Raw genomic sequence first — 24,684 nt, 5'->3', positions numbered from 1 at the left:
GACAGGTCGGAGTGTGTTAGGCAGGGCGAGTTGTAGGCATTTTAGGGAGAGAGTCTGCTGATTTTTAGGGTCAATGTGTTCTACAAACTACAATCGATATTGCTGTGTGGGGTGGGGTTTGCAGTGACCGATCTACGATCTTAGCAATCCTTTTAGGGACAGAGTCTGCTGATTTTTATGGTCAGACAGTGTGTTCTACAAACTACAATCGATATTGCTGTGTGGGGTGGGGTTTGCAGTGACCGATCTACAATCTTAGCAATCCTTTTAGGGACAGAGTCTGCTGATTTTTAGGGTCAGTGTGTTCTACAAACTACAATCGATATTGCTGTGTGGGGTGGGATAGGAGATAGGCAGGTGTCAGTGGTCCACATCCATTTTGCTGTGTGTGGGCTGCAGTGAACACAATCTTTTTGGGCTGCAGTAAACACAATCTTTTTGGGGTGCAGTGAACACAATCTTTTTGGGGTACAGTGAACACAATCTTTTTGGGGTGCTGGCTGCTGATTAGGGACAGACAGGAAAAAAAAAACATTTGTGTCCGGATAGAATTGAGGGACAGGTCGGAGTGTGTTAGGCAGGGCGAGTTGTAGGCATTTTAGGGAGAGAATCTGCTGATTTTTAGGGTCAGTGTGTTCTACAAACTACAATCAATATTGCTGTGTGGGAGGGGTTTGCAGTGACCGATCTACGATCTTATCAATCCTTTTAGGGACAGAGTCTGCTGATTTTTAGGGTCAGACAGTGTGTTCTACAAACTACAATCAATATTGCTGTGTGGTGTGGGATAGGAGATAGGCAGGTGTCAGTGGTCTACATCCATTTTGCTGTGTGTGGGCTGCAGTGAACACAATCTTTTTGGGGTACAGTGAACACAATCTTTTTGGGTTGCAGTGAACACAATCTTTTTGGGGTGCAGTGAACACAATCTTTTTTGCCCACTGAGGAGGAGGGAGAAAAGTATTTTTCTATCAGGCACTGTGTGCAGCATTTTTCCTTCAGCTGTGCTGTGCTGAGTGACTGATCATACACTGCTGTGTTCAGTTCACATATGCTAATATTGAGTGGTTTCAGAAATCATACACCTTTTTTCTATTCCACTATTCAATATACAGCCTTGGGTTAAAAAAAATTAAATTGTGGCCTGCAGCAGAGCTGAATGATATTTGGGGTTTTTGGGGTTCATCTCATACTTCTGAAGATTTGAGGGTGCTGCCTGTTCCATACTCCTCCTACTCCTCATTCAGCCTTTTAGGGGTACAAACAATAGTAATTGGGGCCTAGTGTGGTTTTGTACGTGTGAGATACATACACTTTTTTTGATCATATTTCCTATTCCGCTATTCAATAAAAACCTTTGGGGATCAATTAAATTGCGGGATAGTTTGTGTTGGTACGTGTGAGATCCACCTTTCCAAGTTTTTGGGGTTCATCTCATACTTCTGAAGATTTGAGGGTGCTGCCTGTTCCATACTCCTCCTACTCCTCATTCAGCCTTTTAGGGGTACAAACAATAGTAATTGGGGTGTCAGGTAAACAGTTTGGCTAATCAGCGAAATCGCGCATTGGCGCGAATACGCATGCGCGGCCAACTCCGGGCAAGATCAGCTAAGAACGTGCGTGCGCCAATTCGCACACACGCACGCAGGACGTGACGGCGCTCGGCGCCAAGCGGCCTATTTAAACTCAGCAGTGACAGGTACTAGTTGCTGGCTGATCTTCAGCTCCCTGTGTCCCTTGAGCCTTGTTTGCCTTTACCTTGGATTTCCTGTTGCCGACCCGGATTGCTTGACCATCGTCTCTTCTTTAGTCCTCTGGCTTTTGACCCTTTGGCTTGTCCCTGGACTTTCCCAGTTTTCTCCAGTGTCTGACCCGGCTTGGCTATTTGACTCCGCTTCCCGTGTTCCTGCAGCACACCTGCCTGGCTTATCAAGTCTTCCAGATCCACCCTGGACCTACCATCCATTGGCCTCAGCCACCATCTGGCCATCCCAGCCGGCAACCCGTGCTACTTCGGGCACAGCACTCCCTGTCTCACCTCCAGGGGTATTCTGCACCTAGCCGCAAGGGGAGCCCTCTCTACACTCCGGCTTCGGATCAGGTACGTGACAGTATCATCCAGCCATGTCAGAAGCCGAGAGAGGTGCCTCCCCGCTGGAAGCCTTATGCCAGCAAGTTGCAGCTTTAACCCAGGCTGTGAAGAATCTTCAGGAGGGCTACTTCCAACTGGAAGGTCGTCTGCAGTATCTATCTACACCGCCTCCGGCGGGCCCTGCAGATCCACCTACTGCAGCCTCTAACCCTGCTCCTTCAGCTTCTGGACTACCAGCTGCTGTCCCCACCATGATGGCTCCTTCTCCTGAACCCAGAGTACCTCTGCCTGAACGTTTCTCTGGTGATCGCAGGAAGTTTAAATCCTTTAAAAACGCCTGCTCATTATATCTGGCTCTGCAACCCAGGACTTTATCCTTGGAAGCAGTCAAAGTAGGGTTTATCATCTCCCTGCTGTCTGATGAACCCCAGTCCTGGGCCCACCATTTGCTGGAACAGAAGGATCCTGCTCTGGACTCTGTTGAGGTCTTCTTTAAAGCAATGGCCCAGCTATACGATGACCCACAACGCACAGCCACTGCCGAGGCAACACTTCATAAGTTACAGCAAGGCCGACGCCCCGTGGAAGATTACACCGTTGACTTCCGTAGGTGGTCCGCAGACACAGGCTGGAACGAGGCCGCCCTCAAACATCAATATCGGCTAGGCCTGTCGGAAACTCTCAAGGATGAGTTAGCACGGTTTGAAACCCCCACTACTTTAGAGGAGCTCATTCAACTGGCCATCCAGTTAGACAGACGTTTTCGGGAACGCCGATCTGAACATGCTCAGTCTTTTCGGCCTGCTTGGATGCTACCCAGGGTGCCACCACCTCCTACACCTTTACCGACTGCTGCCAGCCCAATGCCACCCGAGGAGCCTATGCAGATCGGGGTGGTTCGTTCAGCCTTAACCCCTGCAGAAAGACTTCGTCGCAGGCAACAGAACTTATGTCTGTACTGTGGGGACAATGGACATTTCCTTCGTGACTGCCCAGTCAGACCAAGTAAGTCTTTCATTTCCCGTCATATGCATCTTCAAACCCCTGGGTCTTCCCCCTCTCACCTGGTCCTCCTTGTTTCGTTGCAGGTGGCAGGAGGGGAGATCAGGCTGCCAGCCATTATTGACTCTGGAGCCTGCAGTTGTTTCCTGGATATCTCACTGGCAAGAGAACATCACTTACCTCTCCAGACCAAGAACCGTAAGCTTGAAATCCACCTTGCAGATGGCACAACTCCCAGATCCGGGCCCATCATCCAGGAGACCTTACCTATTCTTGCCACAACCGGCCCTGGCCATCACAAACTTCTTCACTTTGACGTTCTTCCTTCACCCATGTTCCCTGTTATTTTGGGAATCCCCTGGCTCCGGGCACACAACCCATTGATAGACTGGTCAACAGGGGAAGTATCCTTTAAGTCAGCATACTGCCTACAACATTGTGTGGCTCCTGAGACCCCGTCTCCTGCTGGTTGTTTCTCTATTCAGCCAGTTTCCAATACCAGCCAAGATGTTCCTGCTGTATACCACAACTTCCTTGATGTCTTTGATAAAAAGAAAGCGGACTCATTACCACCTCATCGTCCCTACGATTGCCCGATAGAATTGTTACCTGGTGCCGAAATTCCTTTTGGCCGTATCTTCCCGCTCTCAGAGACTGAGCTTGAAGCCCTACGGCAATACATTGACGAGAACCTCAAAAAAGGGTTCATTCGTCCCTCTTCCTCTCCGACCGGAGCCGGCATCTTTTTCGTAGAGAAGAAGGACCATACCCTAAGGCCTTGTGTGGATTACAGAGACTTAAATAAAATCACTATAAAGAACCGGTACCCACTCCCTCTTGTGCCTGAGCTTTTCCAGAGGTTCCGCTCCGCTCAAGTCTTCACAAAATTAGACCTATGAGGTGCTTATAACTTGGTATGGATCCGTGAAGGCGACGAATGGAAGACTGCTTTTCAAACCCATTTCGGGCACTTCGAGTATCTGGTGATGCCCTTTGGGCTCTGCAATGCCCCGGCCACCTTCCAACATCTAGTAAACGACATTTTCAGAGAATTCCTGGACAATTTTCTTATTGTTTACTTAGATGATATTTTGATTTTTTCTGCCAACTTGGAGTCCCACAGAATACACGTGCAAAAAGTATTGGCCACTCTCAGAAAACACGGGCTTTATGCAAAGGCGGAAAAGTGTGAATTTGAGAAGTCATCAATACAGTTTCTAGGTCTGATCATTTCCACGAATGGAATAGCTATGGACCCTCAAAAAGTGTCTGCCATCCTGGAATGGCCTGCCCCCACGGACAAGAAGGGTATCCAGAGGTTTGTGGGTTTTGCGAATTTTTATCGCAGATTTATTAAAGACTTTTCCCGCATCATTGCCCCCATTACTCAGATGACCCGGCAACACACTCGCTTCCTCTGGTCCTCAGAGGCTCAAGAAGCGTTTGACAGACTTAAGGCTGTATTCACCAGTGCCCCCGTGCTACAACATCCGGACCCAGCCTTGCCTTATGTCCTTGAAGTTGATGCCTCAGAAGTAGCCACGGGAGCAATCCTCTCGCAACGCCAGGGACCTAAAGCTCTGCTCCACCCAGTAGCTTTTTTCTCCCGAAAACTCACTCAGCCTGAAAGAAATTATGATGTAGGGGACCGAGAACTGCTGGCCATCAAAGCGGCACTTGAGGAGTGGCGGTACTTGTTGGAAGGCGCAGCCCATCCAATTATGATCTTTACCGATCATAAAAATCTCGAGTATCTCAGATCTGCCAGACACTTGAGACCACGACAAGCCAGATGGGCTCTGTTCTTTTCTAGATTCAATTTTCATCTTACGTACCGGCCAGGATCCAAGAACGGGAAAGCAGACGCCCTCTCACGGATGTTCCCGGAAACTCCTATTGATGTCGCCCCTAGCACAATCTTGTCTGCCCAAAATTTTTTGTTAATCCAGCCGGATCTCAGGACTACCCTTGAACGGGCCTCTGCCCAATGCACTGCCTCTGAGACTTCTTCACTCCAGAAACAGGGTAATTTTTTTCTACATAAAAATAAAATTTTTGTTCCCCAGGAAGCCAGACTCACGGTCCTTAAAGCATGCCATGACCATCAATTAGCCGGTCACTTTGGGGTCCGTAAGACCCTGGAACTCATCCAACGGTCCTATTGGTGGCCGAATGTCAGACAAGACTGTAAGGAGTATGTGAGTTCCTGCACAACCTGCCTTCGGAGTAAGGGCAGCCATGTCCAAGCCTGGGGTCTATTGAGACCACTTCCTGTTCCTAAGCAACCTTGGGAAATGCTATCCATGGACTTTATAGTGGATCTACCTTCTCCAGAGGGATTTTCTACAATTATGGTGGTAGTAGATCGCCTATCTAAAATGGCTCACTTTGTGCCCATGGTTGGCACTCCTTCGGCCGTAGACACGGCGCATACCTTTATCAAGGAAATTGTGAGGTTACATGGTTTGCCCAGCAGCATCGTGTCCGACCGAGGAGTACAATTTACCTCCAGATTCTGGAGGGCTCTTTGCAAGATCTTCAATATCGAGGTCTGTCTGTCATCAGCGTACCATCCGCAAAGTAACGGCCAGACAGAGAGGACAAATCAAACCCTTGAACAATACCTCCGCTGTTTCTTTACAATCTCCCAGGACAATTGGGTAGCTTTGCTCCCGTGTGCCGAGTTCGCATACAATAACTCCATTCACGCTTCTACACATCAGTCTCAGTTTTTTACGAACTATGGGTTTCATCCATCTTTTCTGTCCAATCCGATGCCTGAATCTACGGTACCTGCTGTGCAAGATAGGATAACAGTCCTCCAAGAAAATTTCCTGCTCCTACAGAGGACTATGCAAAAGGCACAAGAAGACTACAAACAGTGTTATGACAAAAGGAAAAAAGACAGTCCCGCTTTGAAGGTAGGAGATAAGGTGTGGCTGTCCACCCTTAACCTCAAGTTGCCCTGCCCTTCTAAAAAGTTGGGGCCAAGGTTCATTGGTCCCTTCCCTATCAAGAAAATAATTAACCCAGTGGCCTTTGAACTGTGCCTCCCTAATACATACAAAATCCATCCAGTGTTCCACGTATCCCTGCTCAAACCAGCCAATCCTGGTCCCTTTCCAAATAGAGACGATTTGCCTCCACCTCCAGTCCTAGTTCATGGCGAAACGGAGTATGAGGTTGAATCCATTCTGGATTGCCGTAAAAGGGGGAGACAAACCCAATATCTGGTAAAATGGAAAGGCTACCCTCCGGAGGAGAGTTCTTGGGAACCTGCCCAAAGCATACATGCTCCCAGGCTGTTACGGGACTTTTTTAAAAGATTTCCTGGAAAACAAACCCTCTTGGGCATCCGGAGGCTGCCCCTCAGGGGGGGGGCACTGTCAGGTAAACAGTTTGGCTAATCAGCGAAATCGCGCATTGGCGCGAATACGCATGTGCGGCCAACTCCGGGCAAGATCAGCTAAGAACGTGCGTGCGCCAATTCGCACACACGCACGCAGGACGTGACGGCGCTCGGCGCCAAGCGGCCTATTTAAACTCAGCAGTGACAGGTACTAGTTGCTGGATGATCTTCAGCTCCCTGTGTCCCTTGAGCCTTGTTTGCCTTTACCTTGGATTTCCTGTTGCCGACCCGGATTGCTTGACCATCGTCTCTTCTTGATTCCTCTGGCTTTTGACCCTTTGGCTTGTCCCTGGACTTTCCCAGTTTTCTCCAGTGTCTGACCCGGCTTGGCTATTTGACTCCGCTTCCCGTGTTCCTGCAGCACACCTGCCTGGCTTATCAAGTCTTCCAGATCCACCCTGGACCTACCATCCATTGGCCTCAGCCACCATCTGGCCATCCCAGCCAGCAACCCGTGCTACTTCGGGCACAGCACTCCCTGTCTCACCTCCAGGAGTGTTCTGCACCTAGCCGCAAGGGGAGCCCTCTCTACACTCCGGCTTCGGATCAGGTACGTGACATGGGGCCTAGTGTGGTTTTGTACGTGTGAGATACATACACTTTTTTTGATCATATTTCCTATTCCACTATTCAATAAAAACCTTTGGGGATCAATTAAATTGTGGGATAGTCTGTGTTAGTACGTGTGAGATCCACCTTTCCAAGTTTTTGGGGTTCATCTCATACTTCTGAAGATTTGAGGGTGCTGCCTGTTCCATACTCCTCCTACTCCTCATTCAGCCTTTTAGGGGTACAAACAATAGTAATTGGGACCTAGTGTGGTTTTGTACGTGTGAGATACATACACTTGTTTTGATCATATTCCGCTATTCAATAAAAACCTTTGGGGATCAAAAGGCCGGACAAGGAGGGACAGTTGCCGATGCATGGATGTGTTTATGGGCTTCAGAGACAGCATCCCATGTGGAATTAGGCATGCATGGCTGCACCCTTCCTCCTCTGGGTGCATGCCAAGGCACGGCCCTTAAGGCCCTTCAAAATCCTCAGCACCAAGCCCATGATGCTCTTAATCCGGCCCTGGTCCTCCTCCACCGCCGCTTCCACCTACACCGCCCATAGGTGTGCGCAGCCTATTGCATTAGGGTGTGCACCCCAAAGTTTAAATACACATGCATGTGTTTGCCTACATGTACATGGCCCCGATACATTACTCTCCCTGCTGGCAAAGTGAAATAGAGCAGAGCAGGTCCGAGGGAGATCTTTCCCATCTCCTCACTGGCAAACAGAGCGATAATGCTATGTGCCCTAGATGATTAGGGTGTGCCCAGGCACATCCAGGACACCCTGTGCGCACGCCTATGACACCGCCACATCCACCACCCCCTCAACCTCCCTCCTACTCCATATGGGCCTCGTCCTTCAGAGATGAAGAACATTGTTTTATTTTTCTGTTTTTTTTTTTGTTGTTTTAAGTTATTTCCCTATCCACATTTGTTTGCAGAGCACTTGCCATGCTCTTAACTACGTTTTGCTGCCATTTGCAACACTCTAGCCCTTTCCATTGGTGTTTTAGAGCCATTTTAGTGCCTGAAAGTTCGGGTCCCCATTGACTTCAATGGGGTTCAGTGTCCGGGAAAAGTTCGGCAAAAGTCCGGGACATGGACCCGGACTTTTTTTTAAAGTTCGGCCGAACCCGCCGAACACGGACATCCAGGTGTCCGCTCAACTCTAATTGGGAGCCTTTTTTATACTTTGAGTCAGTAAGGCCCCTTTCACACATAGGGACCGTTTGTCTGTTTTTCATCCATCCATTGACAGATGAAAAAACAAACATTCTTGCATCTCTCAAGAATATTACTAAATATAATTTTGTAGTAGTTTGGTAGCAAAATGATCTGCCCTGGGTGTGAAATGCATTAGGTGCGCCACATTGTTTATTCTTTTTTCCCCAAATGTTCTTCAACTTCTTGATCATGCTCATGTACCACGGGTTGCAGGTATAATCATTTTTATCAGGGGCTCCTTGAGAACCCAAAAACTGTTTCAAGGGTTTCTCAAGGGATATAAATGTTGAGAAAGGCTGGTCTAATATAATGGGCCCTTACCTTCTGTGCCATCAATATTATTCCTGGAAGAAGATACAATAAATGATTTACACTCCTTTGAACCTACTTAGATATCGGAATTCCTTTATTGCTGTCTCAATGGGTTTGGGGTCAACATTGGATGATATTATCATGATTTGTAATATTCATTTATAGGTACCTATATAGCATCAATTTACATATTGTACACTCACATCAGTCCCTGTCCTCAACATGCTTACAATCTAAGGTCCCTAACTCACATTTATAAATATACTAGGGCCAATTTAGACAGGAACCAACAACCCTACTAGCATGTCTTTGGTGTGTGGGAGGAAACCCATGCAGGAACGGGGAGAACATGCAACCCCCAGGCAGATAGTGTCATGGTTGGGATTTGAACCAGCAACCCCAGTGCTGCTAGGAAGAACGCTAACCACTAAGCCACTGTGCTGCTCGTTAGCCCCTGTGCTGCCCATAATACTTTATAAGGAAAAATAGATGTAAACAGATGACCATCCATTTATATCAGTTGATAATCTGCATCCATCAACATTAGCTTTTGGAAACGTGTAATAGCCCCATTTTTCTTCCTGTTAAAAAAAAATGGAACGGACAAAACGGATGTAAACTGGCAAACAATCCATTTTTGCATTGGTAGTGGATGTAAAAAAACTGATGTAAAAACTGATGAGAAACTGATAAAAAAAACTGATGTAAACCAATGTAATCTGATTAAAAACTGATGTAAACCAATGTAATCTGATGTAAACCAATGTAATCTGATTAAAAACTGATGTAAACTTCATCTGTTTTTTCTTTGAAAAAGGCGACTAAGCTGATAAAATGAACTGTCCGTATATGTTAAAGGGGCCTAAGGCCACAAGGAATGCGCAAGGGATGCGCATTAGCCTCTGCGCGTGCGCACCTCTGACGGCCTTGGTCATGGTCTGATCACGCGGCGTCACGCAGCGCCGTTGTGCGCATGCGTGACGCACATAAAAAGGCCGGGGAACACTCACAGTTTTCAGTCCGGCTCCACCAGAGGGAGAGGACAGAACTGAGAGTGACACTGCCGCAGTCCATCTGGATTTTACCTTCCAATACTTGCCTTCCTACAAACAGTAAGTTCTACAAGAGACTTTTTTATAAGTCTCTATACAAGATCCTTACAACATGGAATGAAAATCCTAATGGACATTTTTTTGCCCAAAACATCCTAGTATTTTACTTAGCAAAATACACTATTTTACCATCTGCCAAAGTATTCTTTCCCCTATGAGACACTTACAATACAAAATTTATAACCATTGTAGACTCCCAGCCCGCAGATCTTCCCCAGGCTTCAAAATCTGAGGGAACGGACTACTTCGATCATACCACCATGGTTAAACGCTAACGGTTAGCCAAAGTAAATATACATTATATATTCTAAAATTGAATGACTGGCATTTCAGCACCAATATGGCTACTATGTATTCACGTCTGATAGTCTTGAAAATTATATTATATAAACCTGTATAAAATCATCTGTATGGGAAGCAACTGAGGTTCCTGTTGCAATCTAGAACATTGGAGAAGGCATATATATATATATATGCATGGAACGGACTTAAAATAAGATGTATGTAACACATCAATACTTATATATTATATAAATTTATACTGAGTCTATGCAACAATCTCACTCTCATTATTGTCATTTATAGAATTGGTGACTAATCCTTGAAAAAGGCCATACCTGGCCGAAACGCGTAGGATAACCTTTCAGACTTTTCCTCTAAACCTAGTTCCAACTCCATGGAACAACAGAGAAAAAAGTCCAGCTAAAGTCACTTTTCCTCACCTGTCACAAACTTCTATACTTTTTTCACCTCTCTCACAATGGGCCTTCACCCATTCACCAAAATCTTTATATAATAAGTTTTTACCCATTTTACTTGTCATCTTGTACTATATTGTAAATAGCTAATAAAGTGTTTATTTTACCACAAGTATTGACTTACTCTTGCCCATAACGTCCCAACCATTGGGTATGAGGCACCCAACAAATCATAGTATTATATTACTGGACGGTGGCAAAAAATGATTATTGGGCCCTACAGAGATCAAAAACCCCTTTTCCACACCTTTTTTTTTTTTTCTTCAAACTTTTCATGTGTCTTTTTAAGTGTGTGTGTGTGTTTTTTTTTTTTTAAACTCATGATCCTATTGCTATCACATAGGGGACCAATACCTAGAGGAGGCAGTGTGTGCAAGAAAGGAGGCAGGAGAGGAGAAGAGCAGTGTAAAGGGGCAGTGTGTACAGACAGGCACCAGAGAAACTCCAGAGTTTTCCCTTGCATCACAGTGTAAGGGAGAACTCTGCATACCCTAATGTAAAGGGTAACACTGTGAATCCTGATGTAAAGGGGAATTCTGCAGACTGTGATGTAAAGGGGAACTCTGATGTAAGGGGGTCTCTGGTCACCAGAGCCCCCCTCCTCCCTTACACTAGAGTCCTCAGAGTTCTCCCTTACATCAAAGTCTACTGTCTGAGTAAGTCTGATGTAATGGGGAACTCAGACGTAACAGAGAATGCTGCAGACTCTGATGTAAGTGGGAATGCATTCCCCTTTTACATCAGAGTTCCTCTTTACATCAGGGTCCGCAGAGTACCCCCTTGCATTGTTAGGGGAATCCTGCAGACTCTGATGTAAGTGGGGAACTCTGGGAACACTGATTTAAGGGGGAAAGACAGGAAGTCTGATGTGGGGGGGGGGGGGACTCTGGTGACCACAGACTACCTTCCGCAGAGTGAATACACTAAGGTAAGGGGGATTACTGATATAAGGGGGGACCTTTATATCAGTGTCTTCCCTTATCTTAGTGTATTCACTCCCTACTTAGATCAATCCCCCCCCCCCCCCAGGTTGTGTGGCTTGGTGCCTGACCTCTTCCATAAGAATGCTTGCTCAGGTTCAGGGAAGTGGGCACTTAGTAGGATGGTCCTCGGATTCTCTTCTCCAGTCCTCCCGTGGCCATGACCTGTCCTGGTGCCCCTGGCTCCCCCTCCTTCGTCCATAGTTTGTAAAAGGTGCCAAGCAGTGGCATGACATCACAGCCGGCTTCAGAACTGCCATTCCCGGACAGGTAAAAATCAACAGATTTTTCCAAACTGTCCGTAAAGTTATGGGCAATTAGGAACCCTACATAGGAATATGTAACACCCACCATTTTATTCTCTAGGGTCTTTGTTTAAAAATCAATATAATTTTGGGGGTTCTAAGTAGTTTCTAGCAAAAAAAAATGTTTTTACATGTACAGTGCCTTGCAAAAGTATTCGGCCCCTTGAACTTTGCGACCTTTTGCCACATTTCAGGCTTCAAACATAAAGATATAAAACTGTAATTTTTTGTAAAGAATCAACAACAAGTGGGACACAATCATGAAGTGGAGCGAAATGTATTGGATATTTCAAACTTTGTTAACAAGTAAAAAACTGAAAAATTGGGCGTGCAAAATTATTCAGCCCCTTTACTTTCAGTGCAGCAAACTCTCTCCAGAAGTTCAGTGAGGATCTCTGAATGATCCAATGTTGACCTAAATGACTAATGATGATAAATAGAATCCACCTGTGTGCAATCAAGTCTCCGTATAAATGCATCTGCACTGTGATAGTCTCAGAGTTCTGTTTAAAGCGCAGAGAGCATCATGAAGAACAAGGAACACACCAGGCAGGTCCGAGATACTGTTGTGGAGAAGTTTAAAGCCGGATTTGGATACAAAAAGATTTCCCAAGCTTTAAACATCCCAAGGAGCACTGTGCAAGCGAGAATATTGAAATGGAAGGAGGATCAGACCACTGCAAATCTACAAAGACCTGGCCGTCCCTCTAAACTTTCAGCTCATACAAGAAGAAGACTGATCAGAGATGCAGCCAAGAGGCCCATGATCACTCTGGATGAACTGCAGAGATCTACAGCTGAGGTGGGAGACTCTGTCCATAGGACAACAATCAGTCGTATACAGCACAAATCTGGCCTTTATGGAAGAGTGGCAAGAAGAAAGCCATTTCTTAAAGATATCTATAAAAAGTGTCGTTTAAAGTTTGTTAAAAAGAAAATTAATGCTGCGCTACAGTAATAAGTACAGTATATCCCAAAGTGCTGCTGTGCATGAAAATCAAAGTGATTTTAAGAAGTGTAAGTGTAAGAGAACCCAGCGCAGATTGGAGTGTGTAATACTTGTAAAGTGCTCAATGTGCTAATAAATTATATTGAGGGTTGGTGTCTGTATAAGTATAAATCACATAAAATCTTAAAAATACAAAAAATAAATATGCAAATATATATGGAAATCACTTGACATATATATTAAAAGTGCAAAACACCCCCTTATATATAGTGCAATTCATAAAAGAGAATAAGTGGCATAAAAAGCATATAAAAGTCCATAAACAAAATAAGTCCCAAAGTGCTATAGCCAGCAAGTGGCAAGTGAAGGATGTTTGGTTGGAGGAACAACCCGAAAAGGTGCTCAGGTGCTGGAAAATATATGCATGCGGCAATGGTGCAATGTTGGTGATCCTCTCCCCTAGGTAGTAGACACTTACCGGACAATGTGGACCCTCAGACCTTATAGCATAAGGGTCACACAGGCGAAGTCCGGCATATAATCCGGGTGAAGTGCTGTAGATGGAAATGACAGCCAATATGGGCTCCCTATGCAGTCTCACCGGATGGTCACCATATGTAAAGAAAAGGAAGGAATCCCGATAGCGTAATATTGTTTAAACAATAGATTTATTGGTCTCAGTAAAAGAAAAAAACTCACATTTCAAATGGTAAAAACAGGCACTGTATGGAGCGGTAGATCCCTGGGATGACGGTGCGCAGCGGGGCTTGGCTCCGGCGTGCGTTCCACCGCTACCGGAAGTGACGTTTCCAAGGGGCTCGTAGCCGGAAATTGCGTCGACGCGTTTCGCCTCCCACTGGGCGTTATCAAAGACGTATTTCCGGCTACAGGATGGGTCATCTAATTTATACTCATCCAAGCTAAAACAGATTATGCACTTCCTGTTTCCTGTTGGGTGTACCTGGCCTCATGTACACCCAAACAGGAAGTTGTCACACATCCTATTCAGATACAGCTTATTCTAGGACAATGTAAAACTTCCCTACGAAAACAAACATTTGAGAGACTTCTTATGCATTCAAATCTATAGTTGGGAATGGGTATCCCACCCGGAGGCACATGTATGTTAATCATTGCGTGGCGGGATTCCTTCCTTCGTTTAAAGTTTGCCACAAGCCACCTGGTAGACACACCAAACATGTGGAAGAAGGTGCTCTGGTCAGATGAAACCAAAATCGAACTTTTAGGCAACAATGCAAAACGTTATGTTTGGCGTAAAAGCAACACAGCTCATCACCCTGAACACACCATCCCCACTGTCAAAAATGGTGGTGGCAGCATCATGGTTTGGGCCTGCTTTTCTTCAACAGGGACAGGCAAGATGGTTAAAATTGATGGGAAGATGGATGGAGCCAAAGACAGGACCATTCTGGAAGAAAACCTGATGGAGTCTGCAAAAGACCTGAGACTGGGACGGAGATTTGTCTTCCAACAAAACAATGATCCAAAACATAAAGCAAAATCTATGGAATGGTTCACAAATAAACATATCCAGGTGTTAGAATGACCAAGTCAAAGTCAAGACCTGAATCTAATCGAGAATCTGTGGAAAGAACTGAAAACTGCTGTTCACAAACGCTCCCCATCCAACCTCACTGAGCTCAATCTGTTTTGCAAGGAGGAATGGGCAAAAATGTCTCTCAATGTGCAAAACTGATAGAGACATATCCCAAGCGACTTACAGCTGTAATCGCAGCAAAAGGTGGCGCTAAGTATTAACTTAAGGGGGGCTAAATCATTTTGCACGCCCAATTTTTCAGTTTTTTATTTGTTAAAAAAGTTTGAAATAACCAATAAATTTCATTCCACTTCATGATTGTGTCCCACTTGTTGTTGATTCTTCACAAAAAAATTACAGTTTTATATCTTTATGTTTGAAGCCTGAAATGTGGCAAAAGGTCGCAAAGTTCAAGGGGGCCGAATACTTTCGCAAAGCACTGTAGGAGAGGGGTGTCAGAATTGGCCCGGACTGAAAGTGGTTAAAGGAAACGAAAACCAAATATGTTATACTTACCTGCTCTGTGTAATGATTTTGCACAGAGCAGTCCCGATTTGATTCTCCTTTTCTAGGGTCTCTCGCTGGGGCTCTGCCCCCCCCCCCCTGCTGAGTTCCCCCATAGCAAGCCGCTTGCTATTGGAGCACTCATGTGTGCTCATTCACAAGCCCCGCTCTGACATTGACACACAGATTGGGGCTCAACCCCCCCACCTCAGGCTCCTCCTCGCTAGCTGTGATTGACAGCAGTGTGAGCCAGTGGCTATGTCTGAGCCAATGAGAAAGGAGAGAGCTGACAGGGCAGCTGCTCTCATGCACATTGTTGGATCGAGATCGGAGTCAGGTAAGTATAAGGGGATTACATTCCCAGATACCCCTCCACTCTGGTCACACCCCTAAGATATCCCCCACCCTGATCACACCCCCCAGATTACCCCCCACCCTGATCACAGCTCCCAGATACCCCCCCTACTCTGATAACATTCCCCAGATACCCCCACTCTGATGAACCCTCAGATTCCCCCCCCCCCCACTCTAATCACACTCACCAGATACTCCAACCATGATCACACCCTCCAGATATCTCCACCCTTATCACACTCCCAGATATCCCCCTACTCTGATCACATCCCCCAGATACCCCCACCCTGATTACACCTCCAGATACCCCTTCCCCCCGATTCCTCCACTCTGATCACACCCCCAGATCCCCCACCAGATTCCTCCACTCTGATCACACCCCCAGGTCCCCCCATCCCTCCACTCTGATCACACCTCCAGATCCCCTCCCTTACAGATTCCTCCACTCTAAATCACACCTCCAGGATACCAACCCCCCACACCCAGATTACTCCACCCTGATTGCATTCCCAGATTCTCTCCACTCTGATCACACCCCCCAGCAGTGGCGTCTGGTGCTCAAAATTTTTTTTTGGGGGGGGAGGGGGCGCAAACAGTAAAAATATAATAGGCATTGCTTTGCGGCAAAAAACCCGGCAAAAAATTGCATGACTTTGAGGTCAGAAAAGTGTGAAAGGGGCCTTCAGTAATCAAAGTATAGTGTGCCCCCTACAATGCAGAGTTACTACAGCATGCCCCCTTCAATGCAGAGTTACTACAGCGTGCCCCCATTCAATGCAGAGTTACTACAGCGTGCCCCCATTCAATGCGGAGTTACCACAGCGTGCCCCCATTCAATGCAGAGTTACTACAGCGTGCCCCCATTCAATGCAGAGTTACTACAGTGTGCCCCTATTCAATCCAGAGTTACTACAGCGTGCCCCCATTCAATGCAGAGTTACTACAGCATGCCCCTTCAATGCAGAGTTACTACAGCATGCCCCCATTCAATGTAGAGTTACTACAGCTTGCCCCCTTCAATGCAGAGTTACTACAGCATTCCCCGCATTCAATGCACAGTTAATACAGCGTGCCCCCATTCAATGCACAGTTAATACAGCGTGCCCCCATTCAATGCAGAGTTAATACAGCATGCCCCCATTCAATGTAGAGTTACTACAGCATGCCCCCTTCAATGCAGAGTTACTACAGCATTCCCCGCATTCAATGCAGAGTTAATACAGCGTGCCCCCATTCAATGCAGAGTTAATACAGCGTGCCCCCATTCGATACAGAGTTGATACAGCGTGCCCCCATTCAATGCAGAGTTAATACAGCTTGCCCTCATTCAATGCAGAGTTAATACAGCATGCCCCCATTCAATACAGAGTTAATACAGCATGCCCCCATTCAATGCAGAGTTAATACAGCGTGCCCACATTCAATGTAGAGTTAATACAGCATGCCCCCATTCAATGCAGAGTTAATACAGCGTGCCCCTGGCCTCTGGCTGAAACAAGAACGAAGAGGTCACTTACAGTACTGGAGGCAGTCAGGCTGAGGCTCACAGCAGGCAGCAGGGGTCGGGAGTCAGGACAGGAACATTTTGGCTCTGGATCCTCTCTCGTCGTCTGGGCCGGCTCAGGCGGGAAGGAGACGGTGACAGTGACGCCCAAGCACCGCCCACCGCCACCGCACCAATCACAGGAAGGGAAGCAAGAGGTGGGAGTGTTCGGGGCGCATCACTCTGCACCCTGAGCACATTCTAAAGGCCGCAATAAGCTTCAAGAAAAAAGCACATGAGGACAAAAACCCCACCCCTTCCATAGCAGCAGCATTGGCCGGCGCCCCACTGCAATTAACCACTTGCCGACCAGTCACATTGACTGTACTGCGGTAAAGTGGTTCGTTATCGTCTGGCGACGTAGACCTACGTCACCAGACAATCCCCTCTCTCGGTGGCGCGCGCGCGCCGCCGGAGGCTCGCTCCGGCTGTATTCAGTTACAGCGGGAGTCGGGCATGGGGAGGAGCGGCGGTGATCACCACTGCTCTTCCCCGATCGTCGGGGATCTAGTGTGGAAATCCGCCGGCTTGTGTAAACAAAGCGGGCGGATCTCCTAAGTGACAGGCAGGGTCAGATTGCAGGGTTCAGCAAAGCTGAACCTGCGATCTGTGCCTGTGTCACACAGTTCCCTCACCCCACACACGTCAGTAAGCACCAGGCATATATTAACCCCTCCCTCTCCAATAAAAATGAACCCCTTCCCTGCCAGTGTCATTTTTACAGTAACAGTGCATACGTATAGCACTGATTACTGTAGTAATGTCACTGGTAACCCCAAAAGTGTAAAAAATGTCAGTCAAGGGTCCGATCTGTCCACCTCAATGTCGCAGTCCCGCAAAAAAAATTGCAGATCGCCGCTATTACTCGTTAAAAAAAAAAAAAACACCAAAAATGACAGAAATCTTTCCCTTAGTTAGTAAATGCAATAACTTTTGCGCAAACCAATCAAAATACGCTTATTGCGATTCTTTTTACCAAAAATATGTAGCAGAAAACAAATTGGCCTAAAATGTTAAAAATTTTGGATTTTTACATTTTTTTGGGGGGGGGAATTTCATATAAAAAAATGTGAAAAATATTGTTATTTTTTTCAAAATTGTCGCTCTTTTTTTGTTTATAGCGCAAAAAGTAAAAATCGCACAGGTGATCAAATACCACCAAAAGAAAGCTCTATTTGTGGGGGGAAAAAGGACATAAATTTAATTTGGTTACAGTGTCGCACGGCCGCGCAATTGTCCGTTAAAGTAACACAGTGCCGAATCACAAAATATGGCCTGGTCAGGAATGGGGTAAAACCTTCCGGTCATAAAGCGGTTAAAAATACGTTCATTGAGAATTTTTTTGTCAAAGACATGTAGCTAAATACATTTGGCCTAAATATATGACAAAAATTGAATATATTGGAATTTTTTTACCTGTCAAAGTAGAAAAATATTGTTATTTTTTCAAAATTGTCGCATTTTTTAATTAATATCGCAAAAAATGAAAATCGCACAGGTGATCAAATACCACCAAAAGAAAGCTCTGTTTGTGGGAAAAAAAAGGACGTAAATTTCGTTTGGGTACCGCGCAATTGTCAGTTAAAGTCGCACAGTGCCGAATCGCAAAAAGTGGCCTGGACGTAAGACAGCAAAATCCTCCGGTGATAAAGTGGTTAAAGGAACACCTTTTTTTTTTTTCTTTCTGCCTTGGGGGGGCGCCCCCTATGTACCAGCCACCACTGCCCCCCAGATACCACCCCCCACCCAGATAACTCCACTCTGATCACACCTCCAGATCCCCCCTATTCCTCCACTCCAGATCCACTCCCTTCCAGATTCCTCCACTCTGATCACATCTCCAGATACCATCCCCCCACACCCAGATTCCTCCACTCTGATCACATCACCAGATTCCCTCCACTCTGATCACAACCCCAGATCCCCCACCAGATCCCTCGCTCTGATCACACCTCCCAGATACCACCCCCCTCCCCCACCCAGATTCCTACACTCTGATCACACCAGAAGATTCCTTCCACTCTGGTCACACCCCCAGATCTCCTACAAGATCCCTCCACTCTCATCACAACCCCCAGATACCCTTCTCCCCTATCATATACACAATCCCCCAAATCTCACCAGTCCTGCAGCACCAGGGACAGGAGGGTTACCTGTGTCCTGCACAGACAGAAAAATATCTCCAGCAGGATTTCTGGTGGTGGTGTCAGCTACAGCAACCAGTGGGGAGCTTTCTCCACCCTGATTCCTCCTCCGCTGGCACCCCCAGCCTGACCCCCCAACCCCCGCACCAGTTATATGCATTGCTTTGCGGCAAAAAAAAAATTGCGTGCCTTTGAGGTCGCAAAAAGTGTGAAAGGGGCCTTCAGTAATTAAGGTAAAGTGTGCCCCCTTTCAACGCAGAGAGAGCAGCGTGCCCCCTTTCAATGGAGAGTGACCAGCGTGCCCCCTTTCAATGCAGAGAGACCAGCGTGCCCCCTTTCAATGCACAGTGACCAGCGTGCCCCCTTTCAATGCAGTGACCAGCGTGCGTGCCCCCTTCAATGCAGTGACCAGCATACATGCCCCCTTCAATGCAGTGACCAGCGTACATGACACCTTCAATGCAGAGACCAGCGTACATGCCCCCTTCAATGCAGTGACCAGCGTACATGCCCCCTTCAATGTAGTGACCAGCGTACATGCCCCCTTCAATGCAGTGACCAGCGTACATGCCCCCTTCCATGCAGAAACCAGTGTACATGCCCCCTTCAATGCAGTAACCAGCGTACACGCCCCCTTCAATGCAGTGACCAGCGTACATTCCCCCTTCAATGCAGAGATCAGCGTGCGTGCCCCCTTCAATGCAGTTACCAGCGTACGTGCCCCCTTCAATGCAGTGACCAGCGTACATGCCCCCTTCAATGCAGAGATCAGCGTGCGTGCCCCCTTACTTACCTGGAGCAGCAGCAGTGGTGGGCGGCTTCTCCTCAGTCCCGGCGGCGGCTTCTCCTCAGTCCCGGCGGCACGTCCCCTCGAGTCCTCCCGCTCCCGCCTCCTCCTCGGCCAATGGCATGGGGGTTGCCTTGTGGCCAATCAGGAAACATGTATTAGACCCGCTCCCTGATTGGCCAGGAGGAGGATTTGTGTTACAATAGTGAATTTTCATTCGCTATTGTCACAAAATGGGTGGAGTCGAGGCGTACTGCTCTGTGCCCCGGGTCCACCCTCTGCTGCAGCCTATTAGAGCCTCTGGCTCTAATCAGGTGATGCAAAAAAAAAAAGCCCCATTGAACTCCATGCGTCCGGCGCCCCTGCATGCAGATTAGGGGGCCGGAAGCAAGGATAGGGGGGGTGGCGCCCCTGCGCCCCCAACACACCGGCCGGCACTGCCCCGCACAATGTGACGCTCACTGCCTGCACGCACTCAGGATTGGGTACCATGGCTTATAGTGGAGCTGGCCCTGTCTGCACCCATCTAAATGTTGCGCCTGGGGCAACTTCACTGGCTGCCCTCCCTGCATGCCACACCACTGCCTACACATCACTAAGCATGCTGCATAAAAACTGAAAAATATATCTGATGACAGGCGCATTATACATTGGGTTTCAGTTCCCTGCAGGCAGATTACAGTCCAGCTTCTCTACCTGTTTAGTAACTCCCCCCAGTGACAGTAAAGGGTCTCACCTTTGTACAGGCTGATACAATGTCACAGGGTGGAATCCTCGGGGGTCTTCTCTGAACTCTTTTACCCTCTCTCTGTCTCTGGAGTTATTTCTCCTCCACCTTCCATCCACAACCCACTGGAAGAAAATGGCTCAGCCTCAGACAAAGAAATCCTCACGAAGATCTCCGGCATCAGCTTTCATTTTCATTTCTAAATAAAACTTTCCAAGAAATGAGTGTTCTGATTTCTGTGCAACGCTCGGGGCAGGATGATTCATTCTTTTCTGCTCTCATGTAATGTGAACCCTTCATGAAGGAAAGGACTCATATCACAGAACAAAGAACTCCACCGGATGCAACTGCTGAGCTCCATCTGAAAATGCCAGGTGCCTGGCTGTCATTCTTATCCAATGAAGTAAAGCTAAACTCTAATTTTACTGTTGTGGGTTCAGTAACACTTTACATGGGGAAAGGAAGGTTAAAAAGCCAGTCTGTAAATTAAGTAAAGCATGCTTGCTCTACTCACTGTGGAACCTAAGGGGTTAATCCTCTGAATTGCGTAAAATGGCTGTTTTTTACTGCACATGCTCAGTTTGGTGTATTGCTAGAGGTTTTTTTTTCTGAGAGGGTGCATGTGATCAGCACAGGGCCAATCAGCACTGTCCAGGCAGAGGGACAGGGGTCATGCAGCCTCATAGGAGAGTCAGAGGAGAATCAAAACTTCTCCTACAAGCTTTAATCAGTGTTCTGCTGGACACTAATAGAAGTAACAAGACTGCTATATACTGCTGATGAAGAAGGGTATTTTAGTAGCAAGGCCGATATATTGAGGGCCGATATACACTTTCCCTGATATATTGGTATCGGCCCTGGAATTGGCCGATATTGATGATATTTTTGTGACGTCATTTTGCCTACTTAGGCCACCTCCCTCGCCTTGAACAGCCTCGTCTGGAGTCGGGACTAGTCTCACAGGAGTGTATCACAGCCATACACCCACCCACAGCAGCCCAATGCCAACCAGCCACTCACATCCACAGGCCCTGTACCAGCCAGCCACAGGCACTGTACCAGCGAGCCAGCCAGACACCCACAGGCCCTGTGCGAGCCAGCCAGCCCCCAAAAGGCCCTGTACCTGACAGCCACAGGCACTGTACCAGCCAGCCAACCACCCACACGCCCTGTACCAGCCAGCCACCCACAGTCCCTGTGCCAGCCACCCAACCACCACAGTGTGCAGGCCAGCCACCCACCACAGGGTGCCAGTCAGCCAGCCACCCACCCACCACAGGGTGCCAGCCAGCCAGCCACCCACCCACCACAGGGTGCCAGACAGACAGCCACCCACAGACAGGGTGCCAGACAGCCAGCCACCCACAGGCCCTGTACCAGCCAGCCACAGGCCCTGTAAAAGCCAGCCACCCACAGGCCCTGTGCCAGCCACCACAGGGTGCCAGCCAGCCACCCACCACAGGGTGCCAGACAGCCAACCACCCACCACAGGGTGCCTGCCAGCCAGCCAGCCACCCACCACAGGGTGCCAGAAAGCCAGCCATTAAGCATTAAACAAAAATTAACATGTTCAGCACCAGATTTGTGTCAAAAATTGTCTTTATTTTTCAAAACTTTAAATGTACAAAATATTGGTCCATAGACAGAGTTGTCCATTTGCAGTAACAGTAGACATGTTTGGCACCAACTGACAAGCATTTCAGGAGAAGAATCAGCTGCCAACTGTGAAGCATGGTGGTGACAATGTTCTCTCCCGCAATGGTGAATCTCCCCTAGTAGCCTGGGTCTCTGCCCCTCCCACAATGGTGAGATTTCCTGCAGTAGTTTATGTCTCTGCCCATCCTGCAGTGGTGAGCCCCCCCCCCCCCAGTAGTCTGGATCTTTGCCCCTCCTGCAATGGTGAGTCCCCCCCCCAGTAGCCTAGGTCTCTGTCGCACCCACAATGATGAGATTTACCTGCAGTAGTTTATGTCTCTGCCCATCCTGCAATGGTGAGTCCCCCCCCCCCCCCAGTAGTCTGGATCTCTGCCCCTCCTGCAATGGTGAGTCCCCCCCCCCCCCAGTTGCCTGGGTCTCTGCCCCTCCCACAATGGTGACATTTCCTGCAGTAGTTTATGTCTCTGCCCCTCCCATAATGGTGAGCCCCCCCCCCCCCCCGAGTAGTCTGTGTCTCTGCTCCTCCTACAATGGTGAGATTTCCTGCAGTAGTTTAACTTGTGTCTCTGGCACTCCCACAATGGTGAGCCCCCCCCCCCGAGTAGTCTGTGTCTCTGCTCCTCCCACAATGGCGAGCCCCCCCCCCCCCAGTTGTCTGGATCTCTACTCCTCACACATTGATGAGATTTCCTGCAGTAGTTTGTGTCCCTGCCCCTCCCACAATGATGACGTTTCCCCCCCCAGTAGATTGTGTCCCTGCCCCTCCCACAATGGTGACGTTTCCCCCCAGTAGTTTGTGTCTCTGCCTCTCTCACAGTTGACAGGAAGCTGCAGAAGTGTTCATGCTGGAGCGGGGCTGCCAGCCATCTGTAAATTCACGGACAGTTTGTAAATTTCAGCCAATTTACAAACTGTCCATAAATGTCTGTTACAGGCGGCGGTTGCCCATAAAAAAAAAAAAAAAAAATGGCCTTCACCTGACTTGTGTTTTATTTGGAACTTGGATGGGAGAAGGGATGAGTGGGATACTCCAACTTGAACTATGCACAATTTCTGAGGACAACTGACTGTAGAATGAGGCAAGGCCGCTGCTTCACCTTGCCACTGAAATGAAGATAAAGAACATGTACTCTCATTTAGGTTACTCCTCAGGGTCTAACTTGGCCCCCCCTTTCTCACTGACTGTGTGCGCTGACCTTCTGTCCGCTGACACTCTACTGGAGTGCTCCCCTTCCTGGGCAGACCCCCGGCAAGCTTCCCGGTACTCACGGACACTGTTTTTCCCTGGGTCGCTCTGCCTCCAACTCCCTTGTCAGCATCCATCAAACCTCTTGGCTCAGCACCACACTTCTGGTCTACAAGGCCGACCGCCTGTGACCACCTTCCTCAGCAGCAGGAAGAGAGACAGCCATCACCCTACTCCTGGGACCTGGCTTCCCACCCAAAGACATACTGTCACATGTGCCCGTGGCTTTTATAACATATCCCAGGATGCCCCACTGTTGTGCCTACCCACGGGGATAGTCATAAAAGCCTGTGCGTCACTGGCTGGGTTTCCTCCACTGTCCAACATGCTCCCCTATTGGATACAGTGGGGACACTCCCTTAGACCAGGTGAATCACACATGGACACATGCAACAGGCCTAACTACTGATCGGGCTCCCCTGTGAAGCAGGCAGAGCAAACTATACTTTTTCCTAGCAGGTACCTAGGAGGGTGCTACATAGAGCAATACCTTGGATTGCGTGCATAATTCGTTCCACAAACGTGCTTGTAATCCAAAGCAGTCGTATATCAAATCTAATTTCCCCATAAGAAATAATGGAAACTCAGATGATTCGTTCCACAACCATTTATTCATAAAATAATTATTATGGCAATATAAAATAAAGTACAGTATAAAGTGTATGGTGTGTACAGTACCCGGCCAGAGGTCCAGGGGCAATACAAGCAGTAGAAGGATCACAGTTTTAATGTTAAAAAAAAAAGGTGGCATTACACTCACAATGTATATCCTGCATTAAGGAGTCTGGTGCTCATCAGTGTTAATTTCGTCAACGAAAACGTTTTCGTCACCGATTTCGTCACCGGCATTTTTCAAGTGACGAAAACTAAATGCAAAGTATAGCACATTTTCGTCAAATGACGACAACTATGACGAAAATCAAATCCGTTTTTGTTAACGAACGAAAACTAAACGAGAATGTGAGGCAGGGACGTTTACCCAACTTCCGATTTTCACGGAGCTCCGCCCGCTTCTGCTCCCAGTAGGCGACTGTGTGGCGTCTGGCATGGCGTGCCCAGTGACGTCCGACGTGATGACTACAAGAGAGTCGAGACCAGTCACCTCACCAGAGCACTGCAGCACTACAGCCAGAGCCAGGCCCGACTCCGTCACATCATCACACGGCAGACGACCACCCAGGCAGTGGCACCCACCACCACATCCAGAGCAGAGCACCCACTGAGTGAGTTACAACAGCCAGGCCAGCCATTACTGCCTCCCCTGAGTCCCACTGGCATCCGCCATCCAGCACTGTGTGTGCGTGCATAGGCCGCTGAGGCCGGCCCATCCTGTCCAACTTCAGAGTCAGACAACCCTTAAACCTGAAACCCCTATCCAGCACTCTGAGCAGCACTGTGCTGTGTGCACTGCAGGCTGCAGCATTATAGGCCTCCTCTCTGACCTATAAACAAAGTGTTCTGT

At 47.8% G+C, this 24,684-nt stretch overlaps 1 protein-coding gene across 1 annotated transcript in view; it reads right to left on the bottom strand.

Annotated features, from left to right (window-relative positions):
• LOC309565294 (mixed lineage kinase domain-like protein) overlaps positions 1 to 20,353 on the bottom strand; it is a 65,715-nt gene extending 45,362 nt beyond the window's left edge. Inside the window, exon 1 of the mRNA XM_082270196.1 lies at positions 20,330 to 20,353. The gene's annotated coding sequence lies outside the window, so the exon portion shown is untranslated. The remainder of the gene's footprint in view (positions 1 to 20,329) is intronic.
• Positions 20,354 to 24,684: the final 4,331 nt, after the last annotated feature.

The sequence above is a fragment of the Pelophylax lessonae genome (assembly GCF_965119305.1).
Source record: "Pelophylax lessonae genome assembly, chromosome: 10".
Taxonomy (NCBI): domain Eukaryota; kingdom Metazoa; phylum Chordata; class Amphibia; order Anura; family Ranidae; genus Pelophylax; species Pelophylax lessonae.
The sequence above is the reverse complement of the archived record's forward strand: the minus strand, read 5'-3'. Positions and strand labels throughout refer to the sequence as shown.